A 16,984-nucleotide genomic window follows, 5' to 3' on the forward strand; every position below is an offset into this window, starting at 1 on the left:
ACCACAGAAAGTCTATCAATCATTTTTTAAGCATGAGATACGAGACAAAAGTGCACAATTTCCCTCTGTTAGTTGTAGTGGAAGGTCGTTTCAGTTGATTACATGTTGGCCTTTTCCCATAATGTGGTCATTAAATTATCATTTTTACATCACTACACTGAACTCGGTGACTGATAAAGGGGGAAAAAAACAAGACGTTCCAAGTTTAGTAAAACTAATCTTAAAAAAAAGAACAAAAAACCCATAAAAACACCTGTTGAAAGGTCAGATTGTAGTTTCCACATTCTTGCAAATTCATGTGATGACAGATTACTATCATCTTCCAAATAAACTGATTCAGACAATCTGATTTAGCGGCTGGCAGGGTTGCAATCTCTGCGTCTGTCCGACTCCTCCTGGTTCTTGTCCCGTCCCGACAGCGTAACAAAGACTGTCGGGCTGGCGAAAAACAGGCTTAAAACAAAATGTGCTTACCAGAGAAGCTGAAAGGGTGACTATTAAGAGTGTCTTGTAATACAACAGAACACAGAAACAGCACCTACCTGTCACTGAAAGCAGCCACGCTTTTAATTGTCTTAATTTTAAGCCTTAATACAATATAAATGGGGGAGTAATAAGAAGTTTAAGCCATGACAAAGGACATTTGCTGTTCTTTTGTTTTTATCTAACCAGCCTGTAAACTGGTAAATTGGCCTTAAGTGTCCAGTTTAGGAGCTGCGGTTCTGCATTGTTTTCATTGTTCAATGCACCACAGGTTGCTGCTTGGTTCTTCCACACCTGTGATACTGCCTCTCTTGCTCTAGTGTCTGCACCATTATCTAAACTAACCAAAAAACTATGCAAAAAAAAGTCCCAGCATGATTTCTAATACTGTAATTTTCACCTCTGCCCTGAAAATAAGAACGCACTAACTACAGATCAGCTATTTCTAAGGCTGTGGGACAGGATTTTATAAAATAAAGTCATGTATGTTAACATCTGAGCTTTTCTTTTAGTCATCAGAATGAATAAGGCATTTCTTCCAGCAGGAATGTGGGTTTGCATAAATGTAACTGATCAGCGCAGTGCACTGAGCCAGGTTCAGTTTTTTTTTTTTCTTTTGCTGGTCCGTTCATGTAAACGATAGGGTTATAATTTCTCCTTTTTTCTTTTTCCTTATTTATTTTTTACACGGGACCGTCTCAGGCCTCAGAGTCTGCTGTGCGTCAGTCCACATTTGAACCGTGAATGACGACCGGCCCAGCAAACTTATAAATAAAATCACTGGATCACTGAAAAAGACATCAAGGCCGTTTTATATTTGGAGCTCCTTTCTATGTGACCTTCATGGGAAATAGAAATATTGGTGTTGAAACAGGAGAATGTTGTATCAGTTTCTTTTACATTCACACACCTGCTGAGGACAGAAATTACCAATAAAATGTAACCGTGCACAAGCCCAAGAATCCAGCAAGTCTAGACATGCCCCATACTTTTCACTTCACCTTGACTGATCCACTGCGCCTTATCTGACTCACTCTAACCTTGCCGCCCACATTTTGAAAATTTATCAGCTTTGATTTACTGATGTAAAGAGGGGGGGGGACTTAAATGCACTCTTCAGATAAGAGCCACACACTACAAGGAGGAATGTCAATATTTAGATATTGAATTAATCTGCAGGTCAGTGAAGTAGCAAGAAAAAGACCCTACAGGGCCGGAGCATGGGAACTTGGATCTGCCGCTAAGTCCCTCACGAGTCTTTGTCCTTGACTTCCAGCTGGCTGTGTGTTCTTGCCTCTGTTAAACCAATAGGACGCCTAGAAATAGTCTTGGCTTTATGTGGCGACTGTAAACTGAGAAAGTATTCCACTATTTTCCGTCCATGGCTTTAGTGTTTCACAGCGAGGTGGATTTTTTTCCCCTCTCTCTCTCTGTCTCTCTCCCTTCCAGCCGCTATGGAAAAAGAAGAGCAGAGCCACACAGTTTAACTGCTGATTGTACTGTTTGGATTTATGCAAATCCACCAAGTTGAGTTCGGTTTACGTCCCTGTCGTCGGCTGTAATGCGATTATCCTCGCTCGCCGAGGGTTGAATGTGTGGAAGTTTGCGTCTTGTCATTAGGACTGTAAATGACAGGGATGCATGGAGAGACAGACAAAGAGCAGGAGGTGGGACAGAGAGGCCTGGTGGTGAGAGTGGGGGTGGAAAGGGTTAGCTGCAGATTTGAGCCATACCAGAGCTTTACTGCAGGCCACAATAGCATGTGTGGTGATTATGTTGAAGGCTTGGCGTCCAGGGCCCGAGCCTCCCCCTGAGGACTGTTGTGCGTGGGGGCCGTGGCTTTCGCTTTCAGAGTTTTTCCCTCCTTCTTGTGGCTTGTTAGATGTCTTTGTTCTCGGGGCGAAGGTCAATTTAAAAAGAAATAAAAAGAAGTAAGGAAGGCGGAAAACATTACCCAGGCACTTTTTCATGTATGACCTCTTCCTATACCGCCGCCCTTCCTTTACTTTTTGTTGCTGTTGTTTGTTTGTGTTGTTTTTCTGGCAACTCTCAGTGTCACGCGTGGATCTGAAAACTGGCAACGCTCAGGAATTTACATCCCTGCTAATTTTAGCATCGGGTTCCTGACCAGAAAACACACGCTCCAATTTCTGTCTATATTGGTCTTCCTGCGTCTTTCCGCTGCTGTTCCTCTCAGCAGCACTCCAGGCTTTTGCAGATTATTCTGCTAAGCTAACTCTCCTCCGAGCCCCTCAATTTTCCCATTTTCACCGCATTCTCAACTAGAACATCTTACATGTCCTGATCCAACATTGCTCTTTGAACACTGCCAAAGCTCCTCTCCAGGTTTAATCCACGTGAAAACAAACTAAGCTGCTGGAATTAAACGATTTAATGAACTTGTTTAATAGGATAGTAGCTGAGGAGCAAATAATTATTACCGGCATCAAGCGTTTCCCAAACCGCACTGCTGGGATCTGTTTGATGTTAGCGCAGGGGACATGAGGGGGCGAGTGGAGAACAGTAACACATGCTGCTGCCGCTGGCCTCGTCTTTCCACAGGCTCCTTGTATATTTTGAAACGACGACCCTAAAGTCACTGCACATTTGCGATAATCACTGTGCTGATGTCATTCACTTAGAGTGAGCGTGCACACACACACACACACACACACACACACACACACACACACACACACACACACACACACACACAAAGAAGGGCCATGAACACATTAGTGCTCTGCAATACTGCAAATTTGTAAATGCCGGGCTAATATTGGCGACACCGATACTTTCAGCCTATGAAGAGAGCTTAAGCAGAGGAGAGCAGTGTGTTATGACTTATGACAGAAATCATCATCAGTTTGCAATCTTGGAACACATTTTAATGACCATTAAATCTATAAACTAAATCATAAAATCTAAATGTTTTACTTTCCATAGCTAGTTAGTACAACAAAACCCACTTTTCAGCTTTTTATATATTCCCTAAAGCACTTTGGGTCAACTTCTGCTGCAAGCTATAGTTAAAATGAAACGTGTTCATAGTGCATGTTAGATATATATTTTTTCACTTTAAAAAAAAGAGAAAAACTTATTTAACACAATTCAGTTTGCCATATACTGAACTTAGAGGACAGAATCCAAGTATCGATCCTACTGAACGAGTATCGATCTGATACCAATACCAACGCTGGTATCAATACTCTCTTAAAGAGAGCTCTTTGGCCCACCTCTGGTACACATCATGATGCTGCTTTTCTGGCTGCTGCAGTATACAAGAAGGTTTTGTAATTAACACAGTAAATAAAACCAAAAGCTAGACAGTAAATAAGGCGACAACGTCCCATTAATACAGGAAAAACTTTCTTTGTATAGGTGCAGACATGGTTTCAAATTTTAAGATGAGTTTTTGTCACTGTCTAACTACACATGTGACAGATTTAAACATGTGCTTCCATTCAAAACAGATGTCAACTGTGAGAATGGATTAAAGCAGTCCAGTTTATGGTTAAAGGCTCTCGGCGTGCATTAAAGGAGAAAAGTCATTTGTGATTTGACTGAATCACTGCACAGTACAATGCCAGCAAAATCAACAGAGACCAAATACGTGCAGTTGTGCATGTGGAATACATTGTCTTATGGCTGAGTCTAATTTTTACTTACAAGGTAATACATTTTACAAAAACATGTCTGAAATGTGATCTACAGGATCCTGAATGGTTCTTTTCATAGACTAGATTAGAGTTTACGCTTCGCTGGTAGTGCTTTATGATTCTGGAGCCAGAAAAATCCAGATTTGATTAAAGAGAAGTAAACATGGGCAGACCAGTCGAATGGGTTGAATGGCGACCGCTCTGATAGGCTGAGACACCTGTCGCGTAAGGAGACATGCGCCTAAAACAGCCAAGTGAACTGCCGGCCAAGTATGTTGACACAGGGAATTTGACTCGGGCGGTCCGTGGTTCTTAGCATACACAGAGCTAAAAACAAATACGGGAAGGTCCAAATACAGCCAGACACAGATAATGGGATGCAGCATAAACATGTAGCCATTACATACAAGAATTTAGGTATGAAAATAATATTAAACAGCTGGAAACAAACACTCCATTTCTACAGGTCACATACTTGCTGTGTGCTATAAACAGTGGTCAGCTGTGCTATAAGTTTCTTAATGGAACAATAATTCCCAAGATCAGCCCCAGACATCAACAGTGAATCTATCTAAATATTCTCACAGTCGACTAATCGTTAGCTGAGCGTTCCCTCATTATTCTAACATGGGAAGATTTACTGCTTTTTCATAACATACAAACTAAAACAAGAATTTTTTTAACGGCTGAACAAATGTGCAAGTAATTTTGACGGGAATCTTTTTTTTTTTTTAGTTTAATTCAATATAATTTTATTTACATAGCATCAAATCACAACAACAGCTGCCCCAAGGCGCTTTATAAAACCCCAACAATCAGACGACCCCCTGTGAGCAAGCGCTTGGCGATGGTCGGAGGGAAAAATTCCCCTTTAACAGGAAGATATCTCCAGCAGAATCAGGCTCGGGGAAGGCCTGATTATTCGAGACCTTATGTGTGAGGAGAAGGATTTTAAATTGAATTCTGAATTTAACAGGAAGCCAGTGAAGAGAAGCCAGGATGCTCTCTCTTTGTAGTCTCTCACTGCAGCGTTTTGGATCAACTGAAGGCTTTTCAGGGAGTTTTTGGAACAACCTGATTATAATTTTGAAGATATTGCACAAATATTTCACATCAAACAGTTTATTGATTAACTGAAAAACATCACAACCCCCCTCATGCCTCCAGCGCTGACCTGTTGGTTTCTTTGCTTTCTGTCTCTTGTCTTTCTCTTGCTCTGCGTACCTTTGGTTGTCTGGACTTCTGGCGGCGTGACTATACTCACCAGTACCTGCCAGGTCCTTTACCGGCACACATGGCTGGCATCAACTAATTACCAGCCTGCTGTATATCAAAACTGGCTCTTCCACCCAGACGGTGTCACATTATCTGCTGTAGTGTAGTGGAACTCATTTCCTCCCAGGCTCCTCTCTTTGGGTTTTAAGTTTCTTTTGATATTCACTTCTTGTGTGTCTGCTCACTGTCTCGCACCTACACAACTTCAGCTACAGGCCTCTTCCAGCACCTCAGGAAATCACCTGCATCCTCTATGTCATAATGAAGCTTTTTAAATCTCCCTCTAGGTGTTGCATCCACCATTAGAGTCAGTCAGTTCCTGTTTCAACCATTAGAGAAAATAGGTCCTTTTCAGTTTTATCATGTGTTGCTATTTGTAACTCCAGAAATGTGCATTTACTCAGTCAGTCTCCCCAGTGATAGTAAACAAGAGGAATGTTGTATACCAATTCTTTTAACTCGCTTATGAGGAAAATCTCTTAAAGAGAGCACCTACAGGGCATTTGTGGTACTGCAACCTAACTCTTTTTTTAATATATACGTGGTTGTTCATATACAGATGTTTTCTAACACATCATTAAGGTTAACTTTTACCTTTTAACTGTATGGGTGGCATATGTTTTATATGTCCATATGTGTCTCAGATTACATCTCATTAAGATTTTTTTTAACTTAGTAGAAGATTTCAACCAATAAAGTCCCACAGAGAAAAGGAAAAAAGCTCAAAGTGCTGTGTCATTGTTCTGTTTCTCTTAACCAGCAGGACGTGTCTCCCTCTGCAGCTTTACGGCTCTTTTCTTCTGCACAGCTATTCTTTGTCTCAGTGCCCCCCTCTCTTAATTTCCGCCTGTCTGCATATGTTTTGGAGGCCATTAATCGTCCCCGGCACAACATGCACCCCAGCAGATAATTACAGTCATTAAACCAATTAGGGAGCACATGGAGGGGAAGGTTTAGTCAGCCCTGAGGCCTCCCACTCCTGTTCTTCTCTACAGGACAGCCGAGGTGGTCCGCTGAAAGTCTGGCAAAGCCTTAAATAAAGAAGGGGGTGAACTACTTCATCCCAGCTCTGGATTAATGAAATTTCCTGTTGATGTAGCCTTGAGAGACCTCGCTAACTTCGCTGCAGGCCAAGTAACCAGAGCCATTAGCCAGCAAAAGCCGTCTGAATTTTCCCATCTTTTTTGGAGGGCGTGGCAGCCGTTTAGGTCGGTGCGTTTTCACGGAGCCAAGAGGGTTATTTTGGTGATTCTGTGGCAAAACACAAAAAGAGATCAGAAGTGGCAGGAAAGGGAGGGAAGAGTGGTCAATCTGCAGACAGTGGTTTTCAGTATGCTCAGTCTATCATGTGATTGTAGAGCTAATATTATGGTTTCAATGCCCTGCACAGTGGGAGTTCTGGCAGAACAAGGCCGTAACACACAATAAATTAAACTGTGATTTCTTAGTTATTCAGAAAGATGGGAGTGAGACTTTTAGTTACTGGCTACATGTGCAGGCAAGCCACAGAAAGTCCCTCACACTCGCTCTAAGTCACCATGTTGGATGACAGATTGTCCTCCCTTGTATCAGAGAGGTATTTCCCAGCATTCATGTTATGCTTGGCACATGTTTTTTTTTCCAACCTCTGAAGAGAAAAGAAAAGAAAAAGCAAAAAAACTGGGAGCGCTTTAAGTTTTGTCTGTCCTTATGAATGAGATAGAAGAGTAAAAGGCAGATCTTGTAATGAATCCAAAATAAGCAAAGAAAAAAAAATCCTTCAGGTCTGAATAAGGCTGGGCTAAGCTATACTGATGGTATGAACTTTATTTGCAGGCCTGAAAAATGAAACTTAAAGAAAGAGAGACGTTACCGGCTCAGTTGTAGAGACAAGCAGTTATTATCTGTGCAGAAAGCATGGGGAAAGTAGCTACCTTGACATTTTCCACTATTAGAAAAATACACAAGATGCTTCTAAATTTCAAGAAGAGGGTAATTTGTCCAACCATGCATTGTCTTAACCACTTGACCAATTCAGGGTTGAGGAGGGGGCTTGCTGTTATAGGACAAGAGGTAAGATACACTCTGAGTAGTTTAGCAGTCTGTTGAGGTTTTATATATACTTTTCCACCATTTTGGGCATGTAACAATCCTGGTAACAATGTAGGATCAAGTGAATAAGGCTCAGGTCACGCAAGCCTAGACCCGGTCCACAACCATCTGGCAAACATGACAAACATGAAAAACTGGCAACTGTGGCAATCTGGCAGGCTTTTGGCACATCATCTTCTTTATCACTTCTACCTCTTCTTAAAGTCAATAAAGAGTTCTTTTACTGATGGCATGAAGTTGGCTTTAATGTTAGTTGTAAGATCTTGGGGTTGTTACAGCTTCACCTTGATCACAAACTACGCCACCGTCGAACTAAAACATAACATAAAATCCAATGAGATAGTAAGACGAGTGAATTAAAGACATAAAATGATCTATATAACATACAAACATACCTCGCTGGCTGACCCATGCTTTGAGGCAGAAATGAGCACTTTACAGATACTTTTAAGAAACAACTTTCTCTGAATTAAATTGGCTTCTCTTGCTTCAACTTGCCATGCTCACACATCAACATGGGCGTGCATCTCCCTCAGGTGCACCAGTGGAACCAAAATGCAGTACAATAGTTCCTACATGAGAATTTTCACAATAAATGACCTAATGGCATATAAAATATGCATAGTGCAAAACAAAATACATTAACTGAAAGTAAGGCAGTAAAACTCCCACCAAATCACAAAACTATTGTGATTTCTACTTAAACATTATAATAGGAACATGTTTACAATTTAGCATTTATTCTGCTTCTAGCAATAACACAGTTTTGTGTACTGGCCTATCAAGGTACACTGGTTTGACAGTCCTTTTGCCATCCTTATCCAAGGTTGAATCACTGAGCAAAAGCTTAACCTTTCTAATTCTTCCATCTGCACTTGGATATATCTCTGTTACTCTTGCCAATTTCCACTTGTTCCTTGGAGAATTGTCCTCTTGGAGAATAACAATGTCATTCACCTTTGCATTCCTTTTATCTCTTTGCCAGATTTGTCTCTGTTGAAGATTGAGAAGGTATTCCTTTTTCCACCTAGTCCAGAATTCATTGGCCAAAAACTGAACTTGGCGCCATCTCCTTCTTAGGTACAGGTCCTGGCTCACAAATTCACCAGGAGGAGGTAGAATAACACTGGACTTCATCATGAGAATATGATTCGGTGTAAGAGGCTCTAAATTTGGATCATTTAGGTTCTCTACTGTTAATGGCCTGCTATTCACAATAGCCATGACTTCATAAAGAAATGTTCTGAGTGAGGAATTGTCAAGTCTCTTAGAAGTGTGATCCAAAATAGAAGTTAAAACACTTCTAATAGTTCTAATTTGCCTCTCCCAAACACCTCCCATGTGACTTGAAGAGGGGGTGTTCAGAACAAACTCACATCCATATTGTTTCAACTGTTCTTTGTCAAAATCCTTTAGTGCATTCAAAAACTCTCCCTTAGCACCAACAAAATTAGTACCTTGGTCACACCTAATTTGTCTTACATGTCCACGAATAGAAATAAAACAACGTAATGCATTCATAAAGGCATCAGTGGTAAGGTCATCCAGCATTTCAATATGTATTGCCCTAGAACACATACATGTAAAAAGAAGACCATACCTTTTAAGTTCTTTTCTACCCTCTTTTACATAAAAAGGTCCAAAACAGTCAATGCCACAGTAGGAGAATGGGGGTGTTGCTTCCATTCTATCCTCTGGCAGATCGGACATCCGTTGATCTTGAGTATGTCTCCTGTACTTTCTGCAGGTTGTGCACTTGTAGATGTGAGAAGCAACTGCATTGCTGCATCCTGTGATCCATAGTCCATTGGAGCGCAGCTCGTTGACAGTTATTCCTCTTCCTTGATGTTGCACCTTTTCGTGGTAGTGTTTAATAAGTAAAGACGACACATGACTTGATTTGGGAATAATGGCAGGATGTTTGATATATGGGTGCAGAGTTGCTCTTGTTAAACGTCCTCCCACCCTGAGCACTCCCTGCTCATCAACAAATGGACTTAGGCTGTACAGCTTGTGTGTCTTATCCTTCAGTTGAATGTCCTTTCCTCTAGTTAAGTCCTTGATTTCTTTGCTGAATGTGTTTTCTTGTGCAAGTTTTATTATGAACAGTTCTGCCCTTTGTCTGTCCTCAACACTTGTGTTTTCACCCTTTGTTTGGGTGAGTCCTTTAAAATCCTTCACAAATTTCTGTAGACGAGCAATAGCTTTAACCGCTCTTCTCCAGTCTGAGAATTTGGTGAGACGGTCTAGTATTGTTCTCCTTTCTTCTACTTTGGTGTTGAACACATGTACTGTTTTTAGCTCTGGATCATTGGGCTTGACTTCCGTAAACTTGCCATTTTCAACAGGTAGCTCGCTTTGCCACAAAAACTCTGGACCTTTAAACCAGTTAGAGTTGAGTAGCTGTTGGACACTGAGTCCTCTTGATGCATGGTCTGCAGGATTACTTTCAGATGGTACATGATGCCACTGTCGTGGGTCTGTGAGTGACCGTATCCTTTGAATCCTATTTGCCACAAACACGTGAAATCTCTTTGCATCATTATTCACGTATCCCAACACTACCTTGGAATCTGTCCAGAAGTGTTCTTCAAGATCACTTATCTCCAGTTCATTTCTTAACATTGCACTTGTTCTTGCGGCAACTACTGCAGCCGTTAATTCAAGTCTAGGGACAGTAGTGACCTTGGTTGGGGCTACACGTGCCTTTCCCAGGACTAGGGCACAATGAACATCACCCTTTGATGTTACTGTTCTTAAATAACTACACTCTCCGTAGCCTGTCACACTAGCGTCTGAAAAATGGTGTAATTCACACTGTGCAATGTCTGTGTTTGCAGGTAAGACATGTCTTTGAACTTTCACCTTTGACAGGGTTTGAAGATCTAGGAGCCAGGATTCCCACTGTGTGCTGAGATCATTTGAGAGTGGCTCGTCCCATCCAACTTTCTCTTGACATAACTGTTGCAGGATTTGCTTTCCTCTTAGGATGAACGGTGCCACAAATCCCAGTGGGTCATACACTGATGCTATTGTGCGCAGAATTCCTCTTCTTGTCATTGGGTGCTCTTTTACAGTTATTCTGAACTGAAATTCATCAGCAGAAACGCACCACTGAACACCAAGAGCCCTCTCCATTAATGGCTCTCCAAGTGCCAAATCTAAATCCTTAATACTTTCTGCACACTCTTCTCTCGGCAATGACTTTATCACATTTTCACTGTTTGATATGAACTTGTGTAATCTTAGTTTACCTGTGCTACACAGTTCTCTTGCCTCTTGGACTAGTTTTATGGCTTCTGACTCTGACATAACACTAACAAGTCCATCATCTACATAAAAGTTCCTTTGAATGAACCTTACAGTGTTTGGAGTGAACTTTCCCTCACCTTGCGTGGCTAGATGTTTTAACCCAAAGTTGGCACAGCCAGGAGAAGAAGCAGCGCCAAAGAGATGAACCTTCATTCGAAAGACTGAGGGTGGAACGCTTAGGTCACCATGCTCCCACCACAGGAAGCGTAAGTAGTCCTGGTCTTGAGGTGTTACATGAAACTGGTGAAACATGCGTTCCACGTCACACATTACAGCAACGGAGCCCTTCCTGAACCTACAGAGCACTCCCACCAAAGTGTTTGTGAGGTCAGGCCCTGTAAGCAGGTGCATGTTCAGCGAAGTGTCTTGATATTGTGCAGAGCAGTCAAAGACTACACGTATCTTGCCGGGCTTCTGAGGGTGGTATACCCCATGGTGGGGGATATACCAAACAGGTGTATTACAGAGTTCTTTCTCCGGCACTTTCTCTGCGTCACCACATGCTATCATGTTCGCCATAAAATTTGCATAGTCTGTGTAGTACCTTTGGTCCCTTTTGAATCTGCGTTCGAGACTACTTAAACGTTGCATTGCACTTGGCATGTTATTGGGAAGATCTGGCCTGTCGCCCTTGAAAGGCAGTGGCATTTCATAGTGTCCATCTAGCTTTTGCTTTATTCCTTCTTGTAGCTTTGTAATAAAGCGGACATCTTCTTGCGAAATGCTTGTCTCTTCCACTGCTCTCTCTGTAAAGTCTGATTCAAGTGCTTTGATTACATCTGGAAATGTTACTTCCTTTACTTGTGTCTTGCAGATGTAATGAACCTTATTCTTTAGTTTTGTGGGTGACTCAGTCTCTGGTATAACTTGTTTTACAATGATGCGGTGACTTACTCCAATTACATCATTACCTGTATCACATGAATCACAGTAGCTGATGATGCTCCAACCCAAATCTGTTCTCTGAGCGTATGGCTGGTTTTCTTCACCACATACGACCTCTCTGGGCATTAAGGCTTGTGTGCAGTTGTACCCTAAAAGGAGTCCTATTTCACAGTCCAAAGGGGGTGCAATATGTTCAGTGAGATGCTCCAAATGTGACCATGCCCTTGCAGTGTCTGGAGTAGGAATATGACTACGATTAGCGGGTATAAAGTCCCGTGTGTAAACAACTGGTACAGTGAGTTTCTTCTTGGAAAACAGTCCTCTTATTTGCAGAGCTTCAAGTTTTGTGCATGGTACAGTAGTTTTCTTGGATGACATTGTAGATAGATTGAGCTTAACTTGAGTTTTGGTTGTGTCCAAGTTATTTGCTACTTCATTAAGAATAAATGAAGAATCACTCTGTGTGTCCAGCAGAGCGTAGATCAGTACTTCTTTACTTGGTTCATTTTGTGTGGATACGTAGACTGGGACTATTGCGGATGTCTGTGTGTTTTTACTTTCATGAGTCACTCTATTAGATGTGGTCTCATTGACTATGTCTTGTGACTGTGTTACCTGATGCTGGGTTTCCTTCAGTTCACTTACTTGTTGCTCTTTAGGTGGTTCTTTCTTTGCCTCTTGTCTTTGTCTTTCTTCATGCAGGCATGTAGGATGCCGTTTTGAGCATGTGTTGCATGTCATCTTGTTGCTGCAGTTCTTGGAGAGATGGCCACTATTTAAACAGCCAAAACATAATTTTTCACCTTGAATGAATTTGACTCTCTCAGCGACAGGTTTCTCAGTGAACTTACGACACTTGTGTAAGCCGTGTCCTGCTCTTTTACAAAACACACAAGAGACCATGCTTCTTTCAGTAGAGTTAGTTGTGAAGATTTTCACTGTATCTTGTCTCTTAGGAATGGGTGTAGGTTGAGGTTTTGTCTTTGGTTGGTCAAAGTCACTTTGTCTTATGGCTTGGTATGATGTAATGGGATTACATGCGATACTTGCCTCCATTGACAGGAATGTTACAAAGTAACTGAAACGTGGGAATCTTTTGTGCTCCAGCTGGTACTCTGTAGCCTTTCGGTTCCACCTGTTACTTAACCAATCTGGTAGTTTAGCAGCAAGTCTTTGATTCTCAATGCCATCATTGAGAATGTTCAGATTCTCATTATTAGTCATTGCAGATTGGCAGCTTTGTAAAAAGTCCACAAACTTTCTTAGCTCTGCACTATCCTTTCCTGTGACCTTTGGCCAGGTGTGTAACTTGTCTCTAAAGGCCTTAGCAATGACAAAAGGCTCTCCATAACGTTCATTGAGCATATTCCATGCTGCCTCATATGAGTCTTCAGAGCCAATCAGAAAATAGCCATCTAAGGCTTCCTTAACACAGCCACCAACATACTTCTGTAGAAAAAATATCTTTTCGGCAGTGGGAATGTTCTTTCTCTCTATTAGAGTCTGAAAGGACGCCTTCCAATGCTTAAACTTAAGTGGATCCCCACTAAATACCGAGGGCTCTGGAATAGGCAGTCTATTAGCTGACATAGCTTCTGCCAAAACCTTTACAAGCTCACCTGTGCTCTCATAAGTGACATTTGACTCTCTTCGTGGTTGTAAGGGTTGATTAGCAGTATTCTTGGACTCTGTTACCTGTAAGTTTGCAGGGTTTAGAGTGACTCTTTCTTGCTTTACTGAAATGTAGTCTTCCTCATAAACTTGTAGTTTTGCCTGTGCTGCCTTGAGTCCTTTCAGATTTTCCAATCTTTCAATTTCTCTTCTTAAGTCCTCAACTGACCTTCTCCTCGCAGCACTTTCCTCTTGTTGTCTCTTTATCAGGGCCGCTTTCTCCTTTTCTCTTTGTAACTTGCGCTCAGTTTCCTCCTTTTCCTCTAGGAGACGTTGTGACATTGCAGCAGCTGCTTGCTCTGCGAATATGCGTTTGTCTTCTTCTTCAAGCATTTGCATTCTTTCTCTGTACTTCTCTTGTTCTGTCATTATCTGAAGCACAGCCTTTGTGGCTTCATACTCTGCTGCAGCTTCTTGTCTTTTGGAGGAGGAACCATTAGAAAGAACTGTATTGGCTTTAAATGGACTATGAACTGAGACACTAACAGAGCTAGAGGATGTAAATATAGAGCCTGCATCAGGCCATACAATCTCCTCTTGAGTTTCTCCTTTAATGTGACATTTGATCTTTTGCAAAACTACTGTAGTCACTGATGTGCATTTGTCTAGCTTGGAACGCATATCATGAGGTGGTCCATCCATTGCTCTGTATTCATCATAAATATCATTAAGCTCGGCTGCTTCTCTTTGTACAACGTTCATGTGACCTTCAAGAATGTCAGGTGGATCTCCTTTTATAACAGATTTTTTTGCCACTTTGATTAATGCTTTCCATCTGTCATAAATACTGTCAAAGCGACGTTGCAACCCTTGTAACCTTTGATTATGGAATTCTTTTCCTTTTTCTGTGAGCATGCGAGACCTTTCACTTCTACGTTGCTCTATTTGCACTGTTTGCTCTAAAGAGGTTTCATCCACTTGCCTTGCAGCTTGTTCTGCACTGGGAGCTTCAATTTCTGTCTCATTTGTGTCTGACATTTTGTTTTTCTTGTAATGCACTTATTTGTTGATGCAAAATCTCCCTTTAACTTGACTTGAGTAATGAATTGTGAACTTGGGTGCATTAATTCCCTTCTTGCTAACTTGTGATGCTGTTGTTGTCAGGCTTAACACAGTTCCTTATTGTTTCTCCTTCCTTGTGTCATCTTTCCAAACATAAACTTTAATGTCTGGCTTCTGGACATCTTATGAAGAAGCAACTGTGAACTTGTGTGTCCATTAACATTTGCAGCAGCTTGGTCCTTGGTGCACTGGCACGATGTTGCCACCAGGGGGCCGGGAATCATGCAGGTCCGAGTTCGACTATCACTTCTACCTCTTCTTAAAGTCAATAAAGAGTTCTTTTACTGATGGCATGAAGTTGGCTTTAATGTTAGTTGTAAGATCTTGGGGTTGTTACAGCTTCACCTTGATCACAAACTACGCCACCGTCGAACTAAAACATAACATAAAATCCAATGAGATAGTAAGACGAGTGAATTAAAGACATAAAATGATCTATATAACATACAAACATACCTCGCTGGCTGACCCATGCTTTGAGGCAGAAATGAGCACTTTACAGATACTTTTAAGAAACAACTTTCTCTGAATTAAATTGGCTTCTCTTGCTTCAACTTGCCATGCTCACACATCAACATGGGCGTGCATCTCCCTCAGGTGCACCAGTGGAACCAAAATGCAGTACAATAGTTCCTACATGAGAATTTTCACAATAAATGACCTAATGGCATATAAAATATGCATAGTGCAAAACAAAATACATTAACTGAAAGTAAGGCAGTAAAATTCTTTGTAACCAGTTGTACGCAGTGAGATCTGGAAACTTTCAGGAATCACTGCCAATCACTTGAGTAATACAGATGTTTCCCTAGCAACCAGTGTAGCACATCCAATATGGAGAACTCGGGAGCAACATGGCACGATGTAACATGAGATGCCTCATAAAAAAGGATGTGTTAAATAAGTGCAGCAGTGTGAAAAGGCTAACTAGCTATTACCCAAGTCCAGTCTTAGATTCTGCATTTTAAAGCTTCACTGTTCGTGTTTTGAAGTCAAATTCTACATTACTACGAAAGGGTAGCGGGCTTACTTCTCAGCTAATACTAGCTAGCTTGGTTAGCAAGCTGCATCCATATATCATATTGGTGCAATGCTAAAAAGCTTGGTACCAGACTAACAAAGCAATAGAATTTCACTCATCAAAACTGAAGCCAAAGTTCTTGGATGGTCTGTGTCACACAGCAAGCCAAAATCTTAGTCAAATAATACACAGTGAAAAAGATCCAGTTATATTACTCAAAGTAATGGAGGTGAGGGCTGTCATGCTCCAGAGTTGGTGTGAGGACAGACGAGAAGAAGAGGATATAAAGAACAAAGGATGCCTAATATATAGAGCAACCAGGCAGGAGGAGATGAGAAAGACCACAGAGAAGATTCATGTTTATAGTGAAGTAAGATATTGGTTTGACAGAAGAAGATGCTGTGGATAGGGTGAGATGGAGACAGATGATCTGCTGTGGTCACACCTTAAGGGAGCAGTAAAAGAAGAAGTGTTGAGTTGTATGTGTTGTGAAGACAGTGTATAATCGACTAAGACTGAATGAAACCGGTTTGCTCTCTGTCCTGTCAGGTTATGGTCTGCAGGTCTCATGATCCTTTATATTCAAATTTTGACGTGTGAGCTTATCCTATATTAAATGACATGATTTGTGTTTTTAAAAAACTTTTTTTTAGATACCAGACTGAATTTTAACATCATAATTTGCACAAAGTAAGACATAACTATAATAATAATGGGTATATTTTGCTTTAAGCTAACATTAACTTTAGTACAGATTTTCATCTTTCACTTGCTTTAATGTTTCTCCATTTTATTTATGTCTATTGTGCTCGCCAAAGAAGTCTTTGTCAAAGATTGTCAGGCCTGATGTTATTGTTGGCTGCACATTTAAACCTCATTGAGGTCACATGTTTACTTCTCGTTCTTCTTGAAATGCTGAATTTTCTCTGGGCTCCCACTGACTCTCACTGAAGGACTGCTGTAATATTCAAAAGTGGATCTAAAAAACAGAAAAAGCATGGCGGGTGGACAGCTTTTTAAAGGATTAAAAAGTAATCGTCCAAAAAAGGCTTTTTAATTCATTCCCTTTTTTAATCCTTGGAAATTCCCACATTGACACAGACTGCAGCAAACAGAGGTTGAATTTCCCCAGAAGCCGAATGACTACTTGCTTTGCAATAAGAGCAACAAAGTAATCACACTTGTATTCAATCAAAACTTGGCTGCATGAAGTAAAAAAACAACTTTCATGTTGAGTACACTGTGCATCATCTGAATCATCCAGTACTGAAAGGCATCCAACTTTCTCTCTGCCGCGAGGGATGACAGAAATGACTGTTGCTGAATGATTGTGGCTTCCCACTGAGGAGAATCGCATACGCGTATGTGGATGTTGGACATTCCTCCTTCTCTTTCTGCTCTCTCCTCGACTACTAAGCAAAAACCCACATTCCCCTCAAAGCCTACTCGAGATTGGTTTCGTTTGATGGACAGAGATTCAGTCACACCAAAGGACCATAAAGAGGCCGGTTTTATTGGCGCTGTC

The sequence above is a fragment of the Rhamphochromis sp. 'chilingali' genome, assembly GCF_963969265.1.
Source record: "Rhamphochromis sp. 'chilingali' genome assembly, chromosome: 12".
Classification (NCBI taxonomy): domain Eukaryota; kingdom Metazoa; phylum Chordata; class Actinopteri; order Cichliformes; family Cichlidae; genus Rhamphochromis; species Rhamphochromis sp. 'chilingali'.